The sequence below is a fragment of the Moschus berezovskii genome, chromosome 7, assembly GCF_049115385.1.
Source record: "Moschus berezovskii isolate FMDL1 chromosome 7, NW_MosBer_1.0, whole genome shotgun sequence".
Taxonomy (NCBI): Eukaryota; Metazoa; Chordata; class Mammalia; order Artiodactyla; family Moschidae; genus Moschus; species Moschus berezovskii.
The window spans coordinates 8,353,172-8,378,118 of record NC_142466.1 but is presented as its reverse complement, the minus strand read 5'-3'; positions in this window follow the sequence as shown (position 1 = coordinate 8,378,118).

Sequence of the window (24,947 nt, the reverse complement as noted above, 5' to 3'; positions counted from 1 at the left end):
TATAAATAAGTTTACTTGCATCTTTTTTTTTTTCAGTTCAGTTCAGCCACTCAGTCGTGTCTGACTCTTTGTGAACCCATCAACTGCAGCACACCAGGCCTCCCTGTCCATCACCAACTCCCGGAGCTTACTCAAACTCATGTCCATCGAGTCGGTGACACCATCCAACCATCTCATCCCCTGTTGCCCCCTTCTCCTCCTACCTTCAAGCTTTCCCAGCATCAGGGTCTTTTCCAGTGAGTAAGTTCTTTGCATCAGGTAGCCCAGTTATTGGCGCTTCAGCTTCAGCATCAGTCCTTCCAATGAATATTCAGGACTGATTTCCTTTACGATTGACTGGTTTGCTCTTGCAGTCCAAGGGACTCTCAAGAGTCTTCTCCAAAATCACAGTTCAAAAGCATCAATTCTTTGGCACTCAGCTTTCTTTTTTTTGGGTACCACATATGAGTAACATCGAATGGCATTTGTATTTCTCTCTTGGTCTGTCCATTCTGAGGCAAATGGCATTATTTTGTTCTTTTTATGGCTAACATTCCACTGTATATATGTTCCACATCTTTATCCATTCATCTAAAATGGAAAAGAATCTGCAAAAGAATAAATAGATACATAAATGGATAGATACATGGGTGTTCAGTTACTTCAGTCTTGTCAGACTCTTTGTGACCCACTGGACTGTAGCTTACCAGACTCCTCTGTCCATGGGATTCTCCAGGCAAGAATACTGGAGTGGGTTGCCATGCCCTTCTCCAGGGAGATAGACTGACAGAGATAAGCTGAATCACTGTGCCCTACACCTGAAACTAACACAACATTGTTAATCGAGTATACTCCAATTCAAAAAATGATGTTACGGTAACGGAATAGGAAAACAAGGACAGGAAATTCATTTAAAAGAACATAATAGAAACAAACAAAAGAGAAATAGAAAGTAGAGTAAGTGTTACATCAACACATCGTTATGAAATAATTTTAGACTTAAGAAATTGCTCAACTAATGCACGAGCTCCAAATAACTAAGGAAGTGAATTATACTAGATAACTTTCTTAGAACTCTATTAACTTTGTTTTTCTTAAAGACAAAATCATTTTTAATATACTCAATTAACATGAGACATCAAATGAGAATATATTCATATTTGAGAATATTTATCCCATAATTCTCTGTCCTAATATCTTTAAAAAATTTAGTACTTTCTAGGCAATAAATTTGGTAATTTTCCTTATTATTACATTCCAACTGATGAAACTTGCTTCACTTTGATATTTTACTGGGAAAAGCTTTCCCTTTTCTCTGATGACATCTGAATCATTGAAAGATTGCATCTTGACTGTAAAATTAACAGACTGTTGGTAGGCATATAAATCTTTTCAGATGCTATATATAATTCATGTTTATTTATCTTCTCTGTTGTGGGAATGAGCCTGGTTATTTACAGTTTATTCAAGGAAGAAGTATGAAAAATGTGTTCTTGCTAAAATTTTGTTGCTAAGAAAAGCAAGTTATTGCTAATCTTGTCTCTCTCTCCACCCCACCATGGTAACTCACTTGAGCATATGACAAAAAGAACTACCACTGCATTATTTTTTAAATTTCAAAAGGCCTGATATAACCTTTTTGTTTCTCTTTAATAAGCTGTGAAATTTCTTCATAATACAAAACATGAACACACAATATGTCAAAAACAGTATTAAAAAATCCAAGAAAAAGTACCAAATCTCTTATTATTTCTAGATAAAAATATGCATATCTGATAAATATTATATCAAAATTTTGAAGGCAGAGCAAAAGCTTCAGTAGAAGCAAAATCCTGCATATAAAATGAAGTAAGCAAAATTTTGATTTTCACTTCTAAAATCTTACCTGTCAAGCAAGGTAAATGTGAAAAAAGTTAAATATGAGTAAATGATATTCATTATTTAAAAAAAATGTTTTGTCTGTGTAGCACTCAGGTTCTTTAGTTGCAGCATGTGGGATCTAGTTCCCTGACCAGGGACTGAACCCAGGCACCCTGCATTGAAAAAGTGCAGAGTCTTATCCAATGAACCACCATAGAAGTCCTCACAATACTCATTTTTGTCATATATATATAAACATTACTTTTATTGAACAAAAAGGATATTGAGCAGGCAGCAAGGTCATTTTTAGTAAGAAATGATCGAAATGTAAGAGTTAATGTGAAATTAATGTTTTTATTAATATGCTAGTACACAAAAATCCAATTTGAAGGGAAATAAATGAACTGACCTTTTATTAACTTGAGTGAGATAATAGAAAAGCATTGCAATTCAACACAGATGTCAAATGTTCCAACATAAAAAGAGGAGCTTTTTTTATTAAATAATTCATTTCTCAACTTCTGGGCTCATTTGTTTTCTTCTCCTTGACACATATAAGGAAATATATGGGACTTGGTGGTTGTATTCTCTTTATATAATAAATATCATTTTACTGAATTGTCAATAAAATTGGCTTTTGTAAAATCACCTGTCCACTCAGGTTTTTTTTTTTAATGATTGTTTTATGTTCTCATACTAAACTATTATCCATTGTGTATGAGTGAACTTTTTTAAACATTATATTACAGAATGTTCATGCACACACACACTCTTTCACACATACACAAGATGAGAGAAAGAAAAGCCAGTGTTCCCCTTTGTTACTATCTCTGATCCACAGTAATTGTTACAATCAAACCAATAATGTGTTGATCCATTATTATTTGAGAGTTTTAAAGCAAATTCAAGAAAACAACTTACTTTACACTTAAATAGCCCAATGTGCATTAATATTTCTCATAAGATGTTATTCTTTTTTAATATATCCATAATAGTATTCTTACCCATTGGAAAATATAATACAAACTATAGCCAGTCCATGTTCAAATTTTCCCATATATCAGAAAAATAATTTTTGCACATTTTCTTTGAATTACTGCACATTTTCTGATATCTATCCTTTTAATATAGCTACATATGTATATGAATCAACATAAATCTCTGTATTTCTATGGCATGTATTTGTACAGTTAATTAAACTGCATTATTTAAGTGTTACATGCACAGAAGTTTAAAATTTTATTAAATGAAATATATGTGTGAGTTTATGAGTTTGTGTGTATAAGTTTTACTCTGATCTTAACTATTAGGCTAGATTTTATGTTGTAACCTAAGAGTGATAGTTCAAATTTCAGTTTTCAAAATCAACTAATTAAAACATTCATAAATATTTACTGAACACACACATACCAAGAACCTCTTACTATGCCACCATTTGCTTACAAGGCAAAAATCAAAAAGAGAAAACTTATAATTTCCTTGGTGTTTTTTTATGGTAGGACAATGAAATATTGTATGAGAGGGAAAGATGAATTTGATAACATGTAGAGAAAACTCATGAGCTGAAAATCCTTAACCTTGAGGAAAGAGAAATCATCAGTGGCTGAACTAGCTTTTCCGAAGTAGGTGGTAGTCTTGTTTGGTTTTCATGGCAGCAACTTTAACAGACTAACATGGAAGTAAGCAAACAGAAGATCTGGTTGTTGTTGTTCAGTCACTCAGTTGTGTCTGCTTCTTGGCAACCACATGGACTGTAGCCTGACAGGCTCCTCTGTCCTTGGGATTCTCCAGGAAAGAATACTGCAGTGGATTGCCATTTTCTTCTTTAGGGGATCTTCCCAACCCAAGGATTGAACCTGTGTCTCCTGTATTGGCAAGGGGCTTCTTTACCGCTGAGCCACCTGCTGCTGCTGCGGCTAAGTCGCTTCAGTCATGTCCGACTCTGTGTGACCCCATAGACGGCAGCCCACCAGGCTCCCCCATCCCTGGGATTCTACAGGCAAGAACACTGGAGTGGGTTGCCGTTTCCTTCTCCAATGTGTGGAAGTGAAAGTGAAAGTGAAGTCACTCAGTCATGTCTGACTCTTCACAACCCCATGGACTTCAGCCCACCAGGCTCCTCCATCCATGGGATTTTCCAGGCACGAGTACTGAAGTGGGGTGCCATTGCCTTCTCCGAAAATCTGTTTAGGGGAGAGTAAATGAAAAAGGCTAGTAAATATTAAGCATTTATAGGGAGAACTGAGTTAAAGTGAGAAAATGGTATTTATAGAAGCTCTTTAATTCAAAATTAATTATACAAATTACACTATAGTAAAAGGAACAATCCACTTTAGTTATTTTAGACAGAAAGTGATTGGATGTGGGACATTTGATGATTCTTGATTATGTTCATGATCTCTTTAGCTGATACTCATGGTTTTGAAAAAAAATGGCTGATATAAATTCACAGCGTGTTATCTATAATATTTTACTGTGAAAAATATTCATTAAAGGAGGAGTCCTTTTGAGCACCCACATGGCTTAGAAATTGTGCCCAAGTTTGTGCACTCTGGGAGGGCTTCTTTTTTATCTCCACTTAAGGGCTCCTTGTGGCCAGACTTCCAGTTTTGTTTCTCTCAAGCTTCTTACCATCTTACAACCTGACTTGTCACTGATCATTAAAAATCTGTGAAAATACTTCTGTCCGTAGAACTTTCCAAGCAAAGCAAAAACCTTGATGGGTTATTGGAAGTTCTATCTGCCAAGATTTTTCTCGCTACTGTTATTCAGGGCTTCTCCTGGGTAGTAAGGTTACATTGCAGTTGTCCAATTCTGACAAATAGCAAGTTCTATCTCATAACTATATATACACCAGGCTTGAATCTTTTCTTTTTGGACAACCATCATATGAAACACTGCTGGAGGCTATAAGCAGAATAGGCCTATTGCAAATATGAGCAGGCAGCGAATCTTTCTTGTGCTGATACACTGCTATCAGAACCTGCTGTCTACCTCTTTTGAAATATACCACATTCACTTCCTGATGGAATTCTGCTGCATGCACAAAGCTGTAGGGCTTGAAAGATAAGATAATACCCACATTCTCTGGGGCTGGTCAATTCAGTCATCACTTAGGTCCTACTGCTAGGTCTTTCTCGTTGGACTCAGCAAGGAGCTGTTTCTTAAAACTTGAATAATCATTGCTAAAGAGAGCATTGCTTTTTAATGAAACAAGGCATGGTGTTTCTTCTGCTGAGCATATCACAGGTGCTATTAAGCTTACAAACCTATTGCAGATAGTCTGAACTCTATTATGGCTGCTGAGAACTGGAAACTGAAGTTCAACTGGCAGTTCAGCCTCCCCTGCAATAGGAAAAAGGCAGCTTTCTTTTGTCCCAGAACCACTTGAAGCAGGAAGCCTGACCAGCTCTTCAGTAGATAAAGAAGAGCAACACAATCAATATGGTAAATGTTTCATCAAAAACCTCTAGAAAAAAACAGAAAATGACATGCTCTTTCCTATTGATAGTCAGCAGAAGAGATGGAATCTTGTTGTTCACTCCTGAGAGAAAAGCAGAGTCTAATGTAGGACCTCCAGAAAATTCACTGAGATGCCAAGTCCCTCAATGTTTCTGAGTTTAATTTCCTACTTTTCAGCATTTCTATTTCTTACCAAAGTATGTGGATAGCCTACTACTTCCTGCATCACTGAAGCTTCTGAACAAACTGTCATCAGACCTGTGAGACATCAGGGAGATTGTGGGGTAGTCAAGGTTTTTCAGAGATAAGGTACAGTAGCACGAAAGTATTACTGTAGTGCAGGTTTATATCCATAACCTATTAAAGTAACCATGATGACCTTGCCACTTTCACAGTGCTCCATTGGCTTCTGCCATTTCTGAATGTTATCTGTGGTGCATTGGCATGATAATAGCCCCTCAAAGGATCACACCTCCTATACCCTCATCTTTCCAGTTTGACTCTGGGCTTGCTCATGAGACCCCCACTCCTTTTCTGGCCATTGGTATAGTAGCATACATGGAAAGCATTGCCTTGAAAACTCCATGAGCTTTAAGTCCTCCCCTCTTATTATAGAAACTTTTCTGGGACCATGTTAAAAAATCAGATTAGGCTCTTATGAGATGAGAGCATCTGGAAAAACATGCCAGTATTTCCAACCAACCCATGATTCCACTGGAAGTCCAAATGCCTGAAGAGCCCAGCCTACACCACGGGAAATAGAGGAGGCAACTCTATCCAACACAGTGCAAAGTGTAAACCTTCAGAGCTAAAATAAAGTGAATGATTGTTTAAGGTTCCTAAATTTGAGGGGGTAGTTTATTAGAGATAAACAGGTAATCAGTAGAGAAATTGGTGGAATTAGGGCTGTTACAAAATATATATGCTTATGGTAGAGTCTATGGAACTGGTTGGGCCGTGGAAGCTGGCCAGGCACAAGGAAATAGTAGGCAAAGGTGACAAATAAAGAAACACAATGAGGTAATAGCTAATGGAGGCTGAAAGATGATGAGTCTTGTCATTTAAAAACAAGTGTCAGCCCACATAAGTACAGGTGACTGACTTTCAACAAAGGAGCAAAGGCAACACAATGGAGAACAAAGCCAAGAAAGTGTTTTCAATAAATGAGGTTGAAGCAACCGGACATCCACATACAAAAAAACAAAACAAAAACAAGAAGAAATTAGATGAAACTCCTATACTCTTCACCAAATTTAACTTAAAATAGATCAAAACCTAAGTAAAAATGCAAAACTGTGAAAGTTCTAGAAGATAATAGAGAAAACTTTGATGATTTGGGTATTATGGTGCCCTGAGTTTTAAAACCAAAGGCACTATTCATGAAAGAAATAATGGACAACTTAGATTCCATTAAAATTAAAAATGTCTTTTCTGTAAGAGATAATGTCAAGAGACAGAGAAGACAAGTCACAGACTGGTAGAAAATTGCTGCAAAAGTCACATCTGATGAAGGACTGATATTTTAAATATACAAAGATCTCTTGTAATTCAATAATTAGAAAACAACCAATTTAAATATGGTCCTGGGACTTCCTTGGTGGTCCAGTGGTTAAGAATAGCCTGCCAATTCAAGGGGGGCACAAGTTTGATCCCTGGTCTGGGAAGATTCCACATGCCTTGGAGCAACTGAGTCCATGAGCCACAACTACTGAAGCCTGCATGCTCTAGATTCTGTGTTCCACAACACAAGAAGCCACTGGCAGGAGAACCCGACACAACACAGCACAGGGTAGCCCCCACGTGCCACCAACTAGAGAAAGCTCACACACAACAGCTAAGACTCAGCACAACCAAATAAACAAAACATTGTTCAAAGGCATCTCACTAAAGAAGATACCAGAGAGCAAACAAGCATATGAAAAAATCAACATCATAAGTCATAGGATTAGGAAAATGCAAAATAAGCCAACATTCAGATACCACCGCACACCTAATAGAATAACCACAATCTGGAAAAATGGAAAATATCAAATGTGGACAAGGATGTTGGGCAACAGGAACTTTCCTTCACAATGGTGGGGAGGTAAAAATGCTACAGCCAGTTTGGTTTATACAGTCCAGAAACTGTGATTGGTACTTACCCAAAGGAATTCAAAATTTATATCTACACAAAAACAAATACACAAGGATGTTTATAGCAGCTTTATTCATAATTGCCAAAACTTAGAAGTCCTTCAGTAGGTGAATGGATAAATGAACTGTGCTACCTTCAGAAAGTGGATTATTCAGCTTTGACAAGAAATGAGTTATCAAGCCATGAAAAGACATGTCAGTTCAGTTCAGTTCAGTAGCTCAGTCATGTCTGACGCTTTGCGACCCCATGAACTGCAGCACGCCAGGCCTCCCTGTCCATCACCAACTCCTGGAGACCACCCAAACCCATGTCCATTAAGTCGGTTATGCCATCCAGCCATCTCATCCTCTGTCGTCCCCTTTTCCTCCTGCCCTCAATCTTTCCCAGCATCAGGGTCTTTTCAAATGAGTCAGTTCTTCACAGCAGGTGGCTAAAGTATTGGAGTTTCAGCTTCAACATCAGTCCTTCCAATGAACACCCAGGACTGATCTCCTTTAGGATGGACTTGTTGGATCTCCTTGCAGTCCAAGGGACTCTCAAGAGTCTTCTCCAACACCATAGTTCAAAAGCATCAATTCTTCGGCTCTCAGCTTTCTTTATATTCCAATTCTCACATCCATACATACATACTGGAAAACCATAGCCTTGACTAGACAGATCTTTGTTGACAAAATAATGTCTCTGCTTTTTAATATGTTGTCTAGGTTGATCATAACTTTCCTTCCAAGGAGTAAGCGTCTTTTAATTTCATGGCTGAAATCACCATCTGCAGTGATTTTGGAGTCCAGGAAAATAAAGTCTCTCACTGTTTCCATTGTTTCCCCATCTATTTGAAATGAAGTGATGGGACCAGATGCCATGCTCCTAGTTTTCTGAATGTTGAGCTTTAAGACAACTTTTTCACTGTCCTCTTTCACATTCATCAGGAGGCTGTTTAGCTTTTCTTCACTTTCTGCCATAAGGGTGGTGTCAGCTGCATATCTGAGGTTATTGATATTTTTCCCGGCAATCTTGATTCCAGCTTGTGCTTCTTCTAGCCCAGCGTTCCTTATGATGTACTCTGCATATAAGTTAAATAAGCAGGGTGACAATATACAGCCTTGACATGCTCCTTTTCCTATTTGGAACAAGTCTGTTGATCCATGTCCAGTTCTAATTGTTCCTTCCTGACCTGCATACAGGTTTCTGAAGAGGCAGGTCAGGTGGTATTCCCATCTCTTTCAGAATTTTCCAGTTTATTGTGATCCACAGTCAAAGGCTTTAGCATAGTCAATAAAGAAGAAATAGATATTTTTCTAGAACTCTCTTGCTTTTTCAATGAGCAAGCGGATGTTGGAAGTTTGATCTCTGGCTCCTCTGCCTTTTCTAAAACCAGCTTGAACATCTGGAATTGCATGGTTCATGTATTAGTGAATCCTAGCTTGGAGAATTTTGAGCATTACTTTGCTAGTGTGTGAGATGAGCGCAATTTTGTGTGGTAGTCTGAGCATTCTTTGGCATTGCATTTCTTTGGGATTGGAATGAAGACTGATATTTTCCAGTCCTGTGGCCACTGCTGAGTTTTTCAAATTGGCAGACATATTTAGTGCAGCACTTTCACAGCATCATCTTTTAGGATTTGAAAGAGCTCCACTGGAATTCTATCACCTTCACTAGCTTTGTCCATAGTGATGCTTCCTAAGGCCCACTTGACTTCACATTCCAGGTGTCTGGCTCTAGATGAGTGATCACACCATCGTAATTAACTGGTTCGTAAAGATTTTTTTTGTACAGTTCTTCTGTGTATTCCTGCCACCTCTTCTTAATAACTTCTGCCTCTGTCAGGTCCATACCATTTTTGGCCTCTATTATGCGCATCTTTGCATGAAATGTTCCCTTCGTATCTCTAATTTTCTTGAAGAGATCTCTAGTCTTTCCCATTCTGTTGTTTTCCTCTATTTATTTTCATTGCTCACTGAGGAAGGTTATCTTATCTCTCCTGGTTATTCTTTGGAACTCTGCATTCAAATGCTTATATCTTTCCTTTTCTCCTTTGTTTTTTGCTTCTCTTCTTTTCACAGCTATTTGTAAGGCCTCCTCAGACAGCCATTTTGCTTTTCTGCATTTCTTTTTCCTGGGGATGTTCTTGATCCCTGTCTCCTGTAGAATGTCATGAACCTCTGTCCATAGTTCATCAGGCACTCTGTCTGTCAGATCTAGTCCCTTAAATCTATTTCTCACTTCCACTGTATAATCATAAGGGATTTGATTTAGGTCATATCTGAATGGTTTAGTGGTTTTTCCCCACTTTCTTCAATTTAAGTCTGAATTTGGCAATAAGGAGTTCATGATCTGAGCCATAGTCAGCTCCTGGTCTTGTTTTTGCTGCCTGTATAGAGCTTCTCCATCTTTGGCTGTAAAGAATATAATCAATCTGATTTTGGTGTTGGCCGTCTGGTGAAAAGTCATGGAGGAGTCTTAAATACTTATTACTAAGTGAAAGAAGCCAATCTGCAAACCCTACAGACTATATGAATCCAACTATATACATCCTAGAAAAGGAAAAACTATGGAGACAGTAAAAAGATCAGTAGATGACTAAGTTTGACTGTTGACTAAGGTTGAATGCTCACTAAGGTTGAACTACACTGAATGTTGCTATAATGACAATACATGTCTTTATACCTTCTTCCAAAACCATAGAATGTACAACACCAAGAGTGAACCACACGGTAAACGATGTACTATGGGTGATTATGCCATGTCACTGGGAGTTGATCAATTGTTAACCAGTCCACCACTGATGTGGTGTGTTAATATTAGGGAGAGGGTTTAATCCACTTGGGAGGGACTGGGGTGTATATGGCAAATTTCTGTACCTTTGCCTCAACTTTGTTTTGAACCTAAAATAGCTCTAAAAAGAATTTTTAAAACCATTGTCAAAAGTTTCCTGTGATAACAAGGATGATATGAAACACACCTAATGAATATGTGGACCTCAGTTTCTAGCTAGAACTTCTCTGAATTGCTTGGAGTCACAAAATAAAGTTTAGGAAACCCAAAGTCTCCATCCTCCTCCTGAGACATATTCTACCCTTAGTTACCAAATTTGGCAAGGTTGAACTATTTTGAATTATATTTCTGAGGTTGAGAAGTGACTCTACTATTATTTGGAGAATTTTTCTCAAAGAGTTGCTTAATTTTGCAGGTTAAATATTTTAGTTCTTGTTATTTTGCAATTCATGGATTCAGTGGCTTCCCTCATGACTGCTGCCATTTTGGTAATTGGTCAACAGGCACATGTGCTTCAACCTCTTATTCTCCCAGATGGTGCCTTTTTAGGTCATGTTGAGCTGTTAAAATAATTTCAGAGATGCAGAAAATCCTTCAGAGATATTTTCTGATAAAATTCCAACCTTGAAATACTGCTTCATAAATCCCATTATTAGTCTTAATGTTTTTCCTAATCATTTAAAATCTGAAATTCACTCTCCCTGTTTGTTCATGATAAGTTCTAAGGCATACATATGTGTGCATAATTGTCAAAGCTCAGTGAACACAGTAAATATTTATTTTATTTTATGTAAATTTTATATAAAAACTATCGGTAAGCATTAAAACTATACGATGGTATGCATACAGTAGTATTCAGAGGAAATCTACTGACGTCTCAGATTTGGAAATGTTAACAGAAAATAAGATGGACTAGTAGATAGATAAAAGGATGGATACAGGATAGATATGTGAGAAGCAAACCTGGTAAAATGTGATTCTAGATCTGGTTTCTGGGTAAAGCAAGGCTTCACTGTAACAATTTCCCAAACTTTTCTCTATGTTTGAATATTTTTACAGCAAAATATTAAGTGAGAAGTTCCAAGACTGGTGTATTATTCTCCAGAATATATAGAAATTAGTATTCTCTTTCAGAAATTCTTTCAAGACTCTTTTCTTATGAAAACTCTGAATAGCATTTTGAGACTTCATCAGCATTCAAAAAAATAAGGTCATGGCATCCAGTCCCATTACTTCATGGCAAATGGATGGGGAAATAATAGAAACAATGACAGATTTTATTTTCTTGGGCTCCAAAAATCACTGTGGATGGTGACTGTAGCCATGAAATTAAAAGACTCTTGCTCCTTGGAAGGAAAGCTGTGACAAACCTAGACAGCATATTAAAAAGCAGAGACATCACTTTTCTGAAAAAGATCCATATAGTCCAAGCTGTGGTTTTTCCGGTAGTCATGTATGGATGTGAGAGTTGGACCATAAAGAAGGCTGAGCCCTGAAGAATCGATACTTTCAAATTATTGTGCTGGAGAAGACTCTTGAGATTCTCCTGGACAGCAAGGAGATCAAACCAATCAATTCTAAAGGAAATCAACCCTGAATATTCATTGGAAGGATTGATGCTGAAACTGAAGCTCCAATACTTTGGCCACCTGATGCAAAGATCCGACTCACTGGAAAAGACCCTGATGCTGGGAAAGACTGAGGGCAGGAGGAGAAGGAGGCAACAGAGGATGAGGTGGCTGGATGGCATTACTGGCTCAATAGACGTGAGTCTGAGCAAATTCCAGGAGATAGTGAAGGACAGGAGAGGCTGGCATGCTGCAGTCATTGGGGTTGCAAAGAAGTCAGACATGACTTAGCAATTGAACAACAAAACTACTTAAATTGTTGCCTGAAAATATTGCCTTGCTTTTGTTGCCACCAAAATCTTGGCTTTCTATGCCCACCAAAATTTGGAGGCAGTTTGGAGGAAATAGAGAGGTGACTTTAATCCTCAGCCAGCAGAAGGAAGACATAGCTGGCTCTCGCCTCAGAAACTGTGTCACACCCTTCCATGGGAAGTCTGGGTTATTATATAAGATGAGGGCTTACAGTCAGGGGTTGGTGACTTACAGCAGTGTAACTGATGCTAAAGCTGAAACTGCAATACTTTGGCCACCTCATGTGACGAGTTGACTCACTGGAAAAGACTCTGATGCTGGGAAAGGTTGGGGGTGGGAGGAGAAGGGGACGACGGAGAATGAGATGGCTGGATGGCATCACCGACTCTGTGGACATGAGTTTTAGTGAACTCCGGGAGTTGGTGATGGACAGGGAGGCCTGGCGTGCTGTGATTCATGGGGTCGCGGAGAGTCAGACACGACTGAGCGACTGAACTGAACTGAACTGAACTGAACTGAAGGATCTTATATTGTTTCTCTTGCATTGTTTAATAAACAATCATAGTCTGGGGTCAGGGAGCCTGGTAATTGGGTCTGGCATCCAGCCATATAGTAGTTGTGTCTTGTCATTTGTGTATTGCACTGTGGCTTTCTGTGAGGGGACTGCTGTAAAGTTTAGCACCAGATAGAGGATGTAATTAGCCCAGAGGCAAAGAAAAATAGGTACAAAATGTAGCTAACGCCCAGATCAGTTCAGTTCAGTTCAGTTTTTCAGATTCTCCAACTCTTAACGACCCCATGAATCACAGCATGCCAGGCCTCCCTGTCCATCACCAACTCCCGGAGTTCACTCAAACTCATGTCCATCGAGTCGGTGATGCCATCCAGCCATCTCATTCTCTGTCGTCCCCTTCTCCTCCCGCCCCCAATCCCTCCCAGGATCAGAGTCTTCCAGTGAGTCAACTCATCGCATGAGGTGGCCAAAGTATTGGAGTTTCAGCTTTGGCATCAGTCCTTCCAATGAACACCCAGGATCAATCTCCTTTAGAATGGACTGGATGGAACTCCTTGCAGTCCAAGGGACTCTCAGGAGTCTTCTCCAGCACCACGGTTCAAAAGCATCAATTTTTTAGTGCTCAGCTTTCTTCACAGTCCAACTCTCACATCCATACATGACCACTGGAAAAACCATAGCCTTGACTAGACAGACCTTTGTTGGCAAAGCAATGTCTCTGCTTTTTAATGTACTATAAACTGTGGAAAATTCTGAAAGAGATGGGAATACCAGACCACTTTACCTGCCTCTTGAGAAACCTGTATGCAGGTCACGAAGTTCCATTTAGAACTGGACATGGAACAACAGACTGGTTCCAAATAGGAAAAGGAGTATGTCAAGGTTGTATATTGTCACCCTGCTTATTTAACTTCTATGCAGAGTACATCATGAGGAACGCTGGGCTGGAGGAAGCACAAGCTGGAATCAAGATTGCCGGGAGAAATATCAATAACCTCAGATATGCAGATGACACTACCCTTATGGGAGAAAGTGAAGAGGAACTCAAAAGCCTCTTAGGAAAGTGAAAGAGGAGAGTGAAAAGGTTGGCTTGAAGCTCAACATTCAGAAATCAAAGATCATGGCATCTGGTCCCATCACTTCATGGGAAATAGATGGGGAAACAGTGGAAACAGTGTCAGACTTTATTTTTTTAGGCTCCAAAATCACTGCAAATGCTGATTGCAGCCATGAAATTAAAAGACACTTACTCCTTGGAAGGAAAGTTATGACCAACCTGGATAGTATATTAAAAAGCAAAGAGTCGGTCACGACTGAGCGACTGAACTTACTGATGTTGTTCATAACTTTCCTTCCAAGGAGCAAGCATCTTTTAATTTCATGGCTGTAATCAACATCCACAGTGATTTTGGAGCCCCAAAAATTAAAGTCTGACACTGTTTCCACTGTTTCCCCATCTACTTCCCATGAAATGATGGGGGGGTCAGTAAAGCAAACTTATTTACAGATATACAGAGTCAGGAAAGCATATTTAGTTACAGACTACAGATTAGTAACAGTTAAAGTAAAACATAGAAGTGATCAGACCTGCTCATTGGTCTCTTTCTTTATCTTCTTTGTTCTCAGGGAAGAAAAAAGTCTCATTCCTCTTTTTTCCCTTTTCACTGCAGCACTTTCGCTGGCTGTATTTGTTTTCTTTGGATTATTGTTTGAGCTGTCATTGTCTCAATAAAAGATTCTGATTCATTGTCATGTTCTCTGAAAATTCTGTTGGAATTTTATCATCAGATTTACAATTACATGAGTCATCTTTGTTCTTCTGTGACAGGTGGGACTCCAGTGATTCTTTTATCTCAGGGACTGGCAGCCTCAGAAAACAAAAAGCGATGTGACCAGTCATCTGTTCAGAGTCAGATGACCCTAGATAGGGGCAGATAGTGATGGCTGCTAGCACAAAGCCCTGGAAACCACTATCTGCGTAGACGGGGATGTTGATTTCAAAAATATTCTCAGCCTAAAAGCTAAGAGTTATGTTTTATTTGGTGGGAATTTTTAGGGCTTCAAGCCCAGGAAATAGCATTTCAAGTGACCCTGAGAGAGCTGCTCCAGGGAGGCAGGGGAAGGAGCCAGTTTATATAGAAGTTTTCAACAGAGGGTAGGTAATCTGAATGTCAAAGGTATTTTTGTGAACTAAAGAAAACCAGATATCTCAAATTAAGGAATTTAGTGCGTTTCTGTGTATGGGGAGATGCAGGAGTCTGGGCTTACTGAAATCATTCCTTTCATATGTTTCTCAGCTCTCTGGGCCCAGTGCCTGGTGGATTTCACAACCTGAGATCCCCCCTGAGATCCCCCGGGCTTGCTGGAGGGAGCGGCTGCAGCCTAATGACTATCAGGTTCCAGCTGTTCTTCTCCCTCCTGAGTCCCCTCAGGGCTCACCAGCTCACATTGGAGGGCCAGCACTGCTGATGATGGTGACATTCTTGCTTACTGATATGGCAGAAAATATATTTATTTCTCAGGAAATATACCTCAGCACCTTCCTTCCTGATCAGACAGCAGAAGAAAGCCCTTATTTCAACCTACTTGTTTACCCAGTAAGAATGTGTGTGTGCTAAGTCGCTTCAGTAGTGTCTGACTCTTTGAGACCCCATGTTCTGTAACTAACCAGGCTTCTCTGTCCATGGGATTCTCCAGGCAAGAATACTAGAGTGGGTTGCCATTCCCTTCTCCAGGGGTTCTTCCCAACCCAGGGATCAAACCCACGTCTCCTGCATTTGCAGGCAGGTTCTTTATCTCTAGTGCCACCTACCTAGGCTTTATTATAATGCTCACAATTCACATGGTTAATTATGACAGGGCAGAACTAGATGCAGTTCTTCAGTTTCCTGTGCAGTAATTGCTATATGGATCACATCGGGCATTTTCAGGTCCCTAATTAGTTAGTTCCTTGGTTTATTTGCATAGTTTAAAACTCATTAAAAATAATAAAATTTTGATACAAAGGGGAAAATGTTTATTTTACTATAAAAATTATAAGTATACCTGAAAGTTTTTTTTTTTTTATTTTTTGGTAATTAATTTTTTTTATTGGAGGCAAATTATTTTACAATATTATATTGGTTGGTTTTGCCATACATTGACATGAATTCGCCCCAGGTTTACATAAGTTCCCCCTCCTGAACCCCCCTCCCACCTCCCCCAAACATCCTATAACATGCATTGACCCTGAACTAGTGATTCGTTTCACATATGACAACATACGTGTTTCAGTGCCATTCTCCCAAATCATCCCACCCTCACCCTCTCCCACAGAGTCCCAAAGGCTGTTCTATACATCTGTGTCTCTTTTGCTGTCTTGTATACAGGGTTATCATTTGCATCTTTCTAAATTCCATATATATTCGTTAGTATACTGTATTGGTGTTTTTCTTTCTGGCTTACTTCACTCTGTATAATAGGCTCCATTTTCATCCACCTCATTAGAACTGATTCAAATGTATTCTTTTTAATGGCTGAATAATACTCCATTGTGTATATGTACCAAAGCTTTCTTATCCATTCGTCTGCAGATGGACATCTAGGTTGCTTCCATGTCCTGGCTATTATAAACAGTTCTGCAATGAACATTGGAGTACATGTGTCTCTTTCAATTCTGGTTTCCTCAGTGTGTATGCCCAGGAGTGTGATTGCTGGATCATATGGCAGCTCTATTTCCAGTTTTTTGAGGAATCTCCACACTGTTCTCCATAGTGGCTGTACTAGTTTGCATTCCCACCAACAGTGTAAGAGGGTTCCTTTCTCTCCACATCCTCTCCAGCATTTATTGCATGTAGACTTTTGGATAGCAGCCATTCTGACTGGTGTGAAATGGTATCTCACTGTGGTTTTGATTTGCATTTCTCTGATGATGAGGGATGTTGAGCATTTTTTCATGTGTTTGTTAGCCATCTTTATGTCTTCTTTGGAGAAATCTCTGTTTAGTTCTTTGGCCCATTTTTTGATTGGGTCATTTATTTTTCTGGAATTGAGCTGCAGGAGCTGCTTGTATATTTTGGAGATTAATCCTTTATCAATTGCTTCATTTGCTATTATTTTCTCCCATTCTGAAGGGATGTTTGTCTTTTCACCTTACTTATAGTTTCCTTTGCTGTGCAGAAGCTTTTGATTTTAATTAGGTCCCATTTGTTTATTTTTGCTTTTATTTCCAATATTCTGGGAGGTGGGTCTTGGAGGATCCTGCTGTGATTTATGTCGGAGAGTGTTTTGCCTACATTCTCCTCTAGGAGTTTTATAGTTTCAGGTCTTACATTTAGCTCTCTAATCCATTTTGAGTTTATTTTTGTGTATGGTGTTAGGAAGTGTTCTAGTTTCATTCTTTTACAAGTGGCTGACCAGTTTTCCCAGCACCACTTGTTAAAGAGACTGTCTTTTCTCCATTTTATATTCTTGCTTCCTTTGTCAAAGATGAGGTGTCCATAGGTGTGTGGATTTATCTCTGGGCTTTCTATTTTGTTCCATTGATCTATATTTCTGTCTTTATGCCAGTACCATACTGTCTTGATGACTGTGGCTTTGTAGTAGAGCCTGAAGTCCAGCAGGTTAATTCCCCCAGTTCCATTTTTCTTCCTCAAGATTGCTTTGGCTATTCGAGGTTTTTTGTATTTCCATACAAATTGTGAGATTATTTGTTCTAGTTCTGTGAAAAATATCTTTGGTAGCTTGATAGGGATTGCATTGAATGTATAAATTACTTTGGGTATTATACTCATTTTACAATATTTATTTTTCCAATCCATGAACATGGTATATTTCTCCATCTATTAGTGTCCTCTTTGATTGCTTTCAGTAGTGTTTCATAGTTTTCTATGGACAAGTCTTTTGTTTCCTTAGGTAGATATATTCCTAAGTATTTAATTATTTTCGTTGAAACAGTGAATGGCATAGTTTCCTTAATTTCTCTATTTTCTCATTATTAGTGTATAGGAATGCAAGGGATTTCTGTGTGTTGATTTTATATCCTGCAACATTACTATAATCATTGATTAGCTCTAGTAGTTTTCTGGTAGAGTCTCTAGGGTTTTCTGTGTAGAGGATCATGTCATCAGCGAACAGTGAAAGTTTTACTTCTTCTTTTCCAATTTGTATTCCTTTTATGTCTTTTTCTGCTCTGATTGCTGTGGCCAAAACTTCCAGAACTATGTTGAATAGTAGTGGGGCGAGTGGGCACCCTTGTCTTGTTCCTGACTTTAGGGGAAATGCTTTCAGTTTTTCACCATTGAGGATAATGTTTGCTGTGGGTTTGTCATATATAGGTTTTATTATGTTGAGGTATGTCCCCTCTATTCCCACTTTCTGGAGGGTTTTTATCATAAATGGATGTTGAATTTTGTCGAAGGCTTTCTCTGCATCTATTGAGATAATCATATGATTTTTATTTTTCAGTTTGTTAATGTGGTGTATTACGTTGTTTGATTTGTGGATATTGAAGAATCCTTGCATTCCTGGGATAAAGCCCACTTGGTCATGATGTGTGATCTTCTTAATATGTTGTTGGATTCTGATTGCTAGAATTTTGTTAAGGATTTTTGCATCTATGTTCATCAGTGATATTGGCCTGTAGTTTTCTTTTTTTGTGGGGTCTTTACCAGGTTTTGGGATTAGGGTGATGGTGGCCTGATAGAATGAGTTTGGAAGTTTCCCTTCCTCAGCAAGTTTCTGGAAGAGTTTGAGTAGAATAGGTGCTAGCTCTTCTCTAAATTTTTGGTAGAATTCAGCTGTGAAGCCATCTGGACCTGGGCTTTTGTTTGCTGGAAGATTCCTGATTACAGCCTCTAGTTCCATGCTTATGATGGGTCTGTTCAGATTTTCTATTTCTTCCTGGTTCAGTTTTGGAAGGTTGTACTTTTCTAGGAATTTGTCCATTTCTTCCAGGTTATTCATTTTATTGCCATATAATTGCAAATAGTATTCTCTAATAATCCTTTGTATTTCTGTGTTGTCAGTCGTGATCTCTCCATTTTCATTTCTAATTTTATTGATTTTTGTTTTTCTCCTTTTGTTTCTTGATAAGTCTGGCTAGTGGTTTGTCAATTTTATTTACCTTCTCAAAGAACCAGCTTTTGGCTTTGTTGATTTTTGCTATGGTCTCTTTTGTTTCTTTTGCATTTATCTCTGCCCTAATTTTTACAATTTCTTTCCTTCTACTGACCCTGGGGTTCTTCATTTCTTCCTTTTCTAGTTGCTTTAGATGTAGAGTTAGGTTATTTAGTTGACTTTTTTCTTGTTTCTTGAGGTGTGCCTGTATTGCTATGAACTTCCCCCTTAGCACTGCTTTTACAGTGTCCCAGAGGTTTTGGGTTGTTGTGTTTTCATTTTCATTCATTTCTATGCATATTTTGATTTCTCTTTTGATTTCTTCTAGAATTTGTTCATTATTCAGCAGCGTGTTGTTCAGCCTCCATATGTTGGCATTTTTAATAGTTTTTCTCCTGTAATTGAGATCTAATCTTACTGCATTGTGGTCAGAAAAGATGCTTGGAATGATTTCAACTTTTTTGAATTTACCAAGGCTAGATTTATGGCCCAGGATGTGATCTATCCTGGAAAAGGTTCCGTGTGCGCTTGAGAAAAAGGTGAAATTCATTGTTTTGGGATGAAATGTCCTATAGATATCTATTAGGTCTAACTGGTCTATTGTATCATTCAAAGTTTGTGTTTCCTTGTTAATTTTCTGTTTAGTTGATCTATCCATAGATGTAAATGGGGTATTAAAATCTCCCACTATTATTGCATTATTGTTAATTTCCCCTTTCATACTTGTTAGTAATTGTCTTACATATTGTGGTGCTCCTATGTTGGGTGCATAAATATTTATAATTGTTATATCTTCATCTTGGATTGATCCTTTGATCATTATGTAGTTTCCTTCTTTGTCTCTTTTCACAGCCTTTGTTTTAAAGTCTATTTTATCTGATACGAGTATTGCTACTCCTGCTTTCTTTTGGTCTCTATTTGCGTGGAATATCTTTTTCCAGCCCTTCACTTTCAGTCTGTATGTGTCCCTCGTTTTGAGGTGGATCTCTTGCAGACAACATATATGGGGTTCTTGTTTTTGTATCCATTCAGCCAGCCTTTGTCTTTTGGTTGGGGCATTCAACCCATTTACATTTAAGGTAATTATTGATAAGTACAATCCCATAGCCATTTTCTTTATTGATTTGGGTTCCAGTTTGTACACCCTTTCTGTGTTTCCTGTCTAGAAAAGATCCTTTAGCATTTGTTGGAGAGCTGGTTTGGTAATGCTGAATTCTCTCAGCTTTTGCTTGTCTGTAAAGCTTTTGATTTCTCCTTCATATTTGAATGAGATCCTTGCTGGGTACAGTAGTCTGGGCTGTAGGTTATTTTCTTTCATCACTTTAAGTATGTCTTGCCATTCCCTCCTGGCCTGAAGAGTTTCTGTTGAAAGATCAGCTGTTATCCTTATGGGAATCCCCTTGTGTGTTATTTGCTGTTTTTCCCTTGTTGCATTTAATATTTGTTCTTTGTGTTTGATCTTTGTTAATTTGATTAATATGTGTCTTGGAGTATTTCGCCTTGGGTTCATCCTGTTGGGGACTCTCTGGGTTTCTTGGACTTGGGTGATTATTTCTTTCCCTATTTTAGGGAAGTTTTCAACTATTATCTCCTCAAGTATTCTTTCATGGTCTTTCTTTTTGTCTTCTTCTTCTGGGATTCCTATGATTAGAATGTTGGAGCGTTTAACATTGTCCCAGAGGTCTCTAATATTGGTCTCATTTCTTTTAATTTGTTTTTCTTTTTTCCTCTCTGTTTCATTTATTTCTACAATTCTATCTTCTAGCTCACTTATCCTGTCTTCTGCCTCTGTTATTCTACAGTTTGTTCCCTCCAGAGTGTTTCTGATCTCATCTATTGCATTATTCATTGTATACTGACTCTTTTTTATTTCCTCTAAGTCCTTATTAAACCTTTCTTCCATCTTCTCAATCCTTTTCTCCAGGTTATTTATCTGTAACTCCATTTTGCTTTCAAGATTTTGAATCATTTCACCACCAAAATTCGAAATTCTTTATCAGGTAGATTCCCTATATCTTCCTCTTTTGTTTATGTTGGTGGGCATTTATCTTGTTCCTTTATTTGCTGGGTATTTGTCTGCCTCTTCATTTTGCTTATAATGCTTTGCTTGGGGTGGCCTTTCCCTCTTCTGGCAGTTTGTGGAGTTCTCTTTATTATGTAGTTTCCTCGCTGTGTGTGGGGTTGGACAGGTGACTTGTCAAGGTTCCCTGGTTATGGAAGCTTGTGTCGGTGTTCTGGTGGGTGGAGCTGGATTTGTTCTCTCTGGAGTGCAATGAAGTGTCCAGTAATGAGTTATGAGATGTCAGTGGGTTTGGAGTGATTTGGGGCAGCCTGTATATTGAAGCTCAGGGCTAGTTTCCTGTGTTACTGGAGAATTTGCGTAGTATGTCTTGCTCTGGAACTTGTTGACCCTTGGGTGGTGCTTGGTTTTAGTGTAGGTATGGAGACGTTTGATGAGCTCCTATCGATTAATGTTCCCTGGAGTCAGGAGTTCTCTGGTGTTCTCAGGATTCGGGCTTAAGCCTCTTGCCTCTGGTTTTTGGTCTTATTCTTGGAGTAGCCTCTAGGCTTCTCTATCTGTCATTTCCAAGGAGGTTCCCTCTGTTTTAGCTTCTGTTTGCTGGTCTCTTCAGTGTCTAATTTCCACCCTGATACTAGGGGGTGGGTGGACACTTTTTAAGCCTCAGCTGTTCAGTCCTGTTCTGGGAAGGGAGGAATGCTGCAGACGAATATCTCTGGCGTCTGTGGGGAGTGCTTGCAGTGTCTCGGCCACATTGGGTTTGCCCCCGCTCACAACACGTATGCTGTCCCAGTCTACACTGCACAGGCTCTAGGTTGCTCTGCCGGGAACTGTCCGAGGCTGGCGCCGGGTTGTATGCACTTCCCAGGTGTGAGCAGCTCAAGTTCAGGTTCTCAGGTACTCCACAAAGGCGCAGACTTGGTTGGGCCTGCGTTTTGTGCCTTCCCTGGTCTGAGCAGCTCAGGGGACCAGGTGTTTGGCGAGCACGGTCTCTGTGACTTATCGCCTCCCCAGTCACCACCACTCAGTTTTCTGGGTGTACAACCAGCGCATCTTCTCAGGGGAATATCGACCGGCCCGAGCCCACGAAGTCCTGATTAGCAACAAGCCTGCCTGCAGTTTGTATCAGATGCCTTTCTGGGGCCACGGTTGCCCCCTCCGGCTCTGGCTGCCCTCCCTGCCTGTCTCGGCAGGGGATGGGGGATGGGCCAGCCGCAGCCGGCTCCCTCTGCTCAGTCCTTTATTCTGTGAGCGGGGCTGGCCGAGTCTTAGAGCTTTCTGCCTTTTCGTGGGGAAGGTATCCCACAGTCTGTTTTGCTCTCCCCAATTCTCTCAAATTGTTTTCGCGGCATTCAAGCCCAGTCCTCTCTCTAAGCAGTTCAGCTGGCTCCTCCCTGCCCAGCCCCCGTTTGCTAATGGCATATGCAGACGTCTGCGCTGCTTCTCCGCTGGGAGTTACCGTTTGGCGGGTAATCTGTGGGTTTTAAAAAAATCTTAAAAAAAAAAAGAGGGTTATGTGGCCCTCTGAGCTTCCAAGGCTCACCACAGATTCGCCAGTGAGAGTGTTTCCTGGTGTTTGGAAACTTCTCTCTTTTTAAAGCCTCCCTTCCCGGGATGGAGCTCCGTCCTTACTTCTTTTGTCTCGCTTTTTATCTTTTATGTTTTTTCCTACCTCCTTTCGAAGACAATGGGCTGCTTTTCTGGGTGCCTGACGTCCTCTGCCAGCATTCAGAAGTTGTTTTGTGGACTTTACTCTGCGTTCAAATGTTTTTTTGATGAATTTGTGGGGGAGAGAGTGGTCTCGCCATCCTATTCCTCCGCCATCTTGTTCTTTCTCCACCTGAAAGTTTTAAAAGAAAAAAAGCTAACAAACAAAAAGGTCAGCCAACAAAGAAAATCCTAATGCATCTCCAGTAAAAATACACATTTTAAAACTGGATGACAGACACATATAAGACAAAATAAGGCAGATTTTTTTGCCATTTAGAAAATGGAAAATTTCCATTTTTTAATCTGTATCGAGGCATTCCTTCACAAAATGTGTAATAATTGCTGCAATTGCTGCCACTTGGATTCTGGTTAATCTTAGTATCATTGCATAGTCTGGGATCAATCTTGGTTATAGTCAAGGACTGTGTAACAAAACCTAACTTGGTAGTTTATGGTTAAGGAAGGAACCTGAGATCTTCTGAACTTAATCTGCACAGGCTGCTATTGTTGAAAAATAAAATGTGCACAATGTGGGAGTTTCGAGTTAAGCTTAATTTGGGGCAAAATGAGGACTGCAGCCCAGAAGACAACATTTCAGATGGCTCTGAGAAACTGCTCCTAGGAGGAGAGGGGAGGAGCCAGGTTCTATAGAAGTTTTGCATCAAATGACAGGTCATCTGAATGTCAAGAGAGTACTGTTAATTAAAGAATCTGGGCTTACTGAAATCATTCCTTTGATCTGCACCTCAGCTATCTTGGGCCAGTATCCTGAGTTTACACACCCTGGGTTTCCTCGGGGCTCACTGTGGGGAGTGGCTACAGGCTGATGACTGCTAGATGCCAGGTATTCTTTCCTGCCTGAGTTCCCTCAGAGCTCACAAGCTCACCATCTGTGGTGGCTGCAGTCACTGTGGGAGCCTTGTTTACTGCTCTGTCAGGCAATATTTGATTTGTCACTGTCCATACCCTAATCTCTATGAAAGTTAGATGCCAACTCAAGCTCTCTCTCTTTATCATAAATCCTGTGAATTTTCAGTATCCCTGAAGGTACTGGCTCTAAAGATGGAAATGGTGGCATATGATTTTCAAAGGTGATGACCTATTGTTAAATCTAAAGATGATCACCAACATTTGTTGAACTCTAGTGAATGGAACTCATTTAAGTGCTTTGTGTGCCTTAACTCAAGTGTACTATCATCATTACTCTTTTGCAGATAGGAGATTTGGGGCTCACGACGTTAAAAACATTTCCAAAAACTTAAAATGCCACTAAGAATTATAATTGGGATTTAAACTCAACCAGGATGGTTCCAAACTTATGTCTGTAATCATACTGAAGCATAAATTAGAGGTTCAGGAGTCTGGTTTGAGGGATTAATGAGTTAACCAACTCTTTATTCTTTGTGTTTAAATCTCCAGATATAAGTTCTAGCAAAAAGCCCACCATCTCAGTGCCATTCAAATTGTCCCACCACCTTTCAAATTGCACAACCCAGTATTATGAAGAATATAACATTTACCCAAATTATTGATAGTAATAATATTATTTGTTGCTCATTGTGGGCCTTATATACATATTTTACTTTTGCATTCATGATCTCATGATTCTAATAGCAATGTTAAGATCTGCTGCTGCTGATGCTGCTAAGTCATTTCAGTCATGTCCGACTGTGCGACCCCATAGACGGCAGCCCACCAGGCTCCCCAATCCCTGAATTCTCCAGGCAAGAACACTGGAGTGGGTTACCATTTCCTTCTCCAATGCAGGAAAGTGAAAAATGAAAGTGAAGTCGCTCAGTCATGTCCGACTCCTAGCGACCCCATGGACTGCAGGGTATCAGGCTCCTCTGTCCATGGGATTTTCCAGGCAAGAGTACTGGAGTGGGTTGTCATTGCCTTCTCAAATGTTAAGAGCTACTTAGTATTATTACATATTTACAGATGAGGTAACTGAAGCTTATGAAAGTTTACTTACATGATATAAAGAAATTACAAATGTGCCTGTAACACCACCAAGCTGTCTGCCAATTGCAGGTGCCTAGCGAGCAGGAAAAGGAAGTGAGGTCATGTAGACTATAACTGGTTTAGTCAGTACAATGTAAATCAAGTCCTCTCTGTACATGATGTCATAATTGTATATGGGGACCTTTTTCATTACCTTCTACTTGAACCTGGGTCGTTTGGCCTGTTCTGTATGTTCTGCTGCTTTTCTGGATCTCAGATGACTCTCTTCTGACCCATTATAGCCCCAGGAGCATTCACTCACATTTTCTCCTGATGAAATAGAAAATGAGGAACTATTCTTTCAGAAGAAGAGATTAAATATACAAGTCAAGATATGAAAATAGAGAAAAGTGTGACTTGGGTTTGCTATGGGTTTCCCAACCTTACTTCCCACTCAAATTATGATTTTTTTCACCATGTTTTAATATTGTAGAGGATGTAAAAACAACAACAATGAAGTCTTTCCTGTATCCTCTCAGGTTCAGTAACTGATGTCTGCAAATCAAATTGATAAAA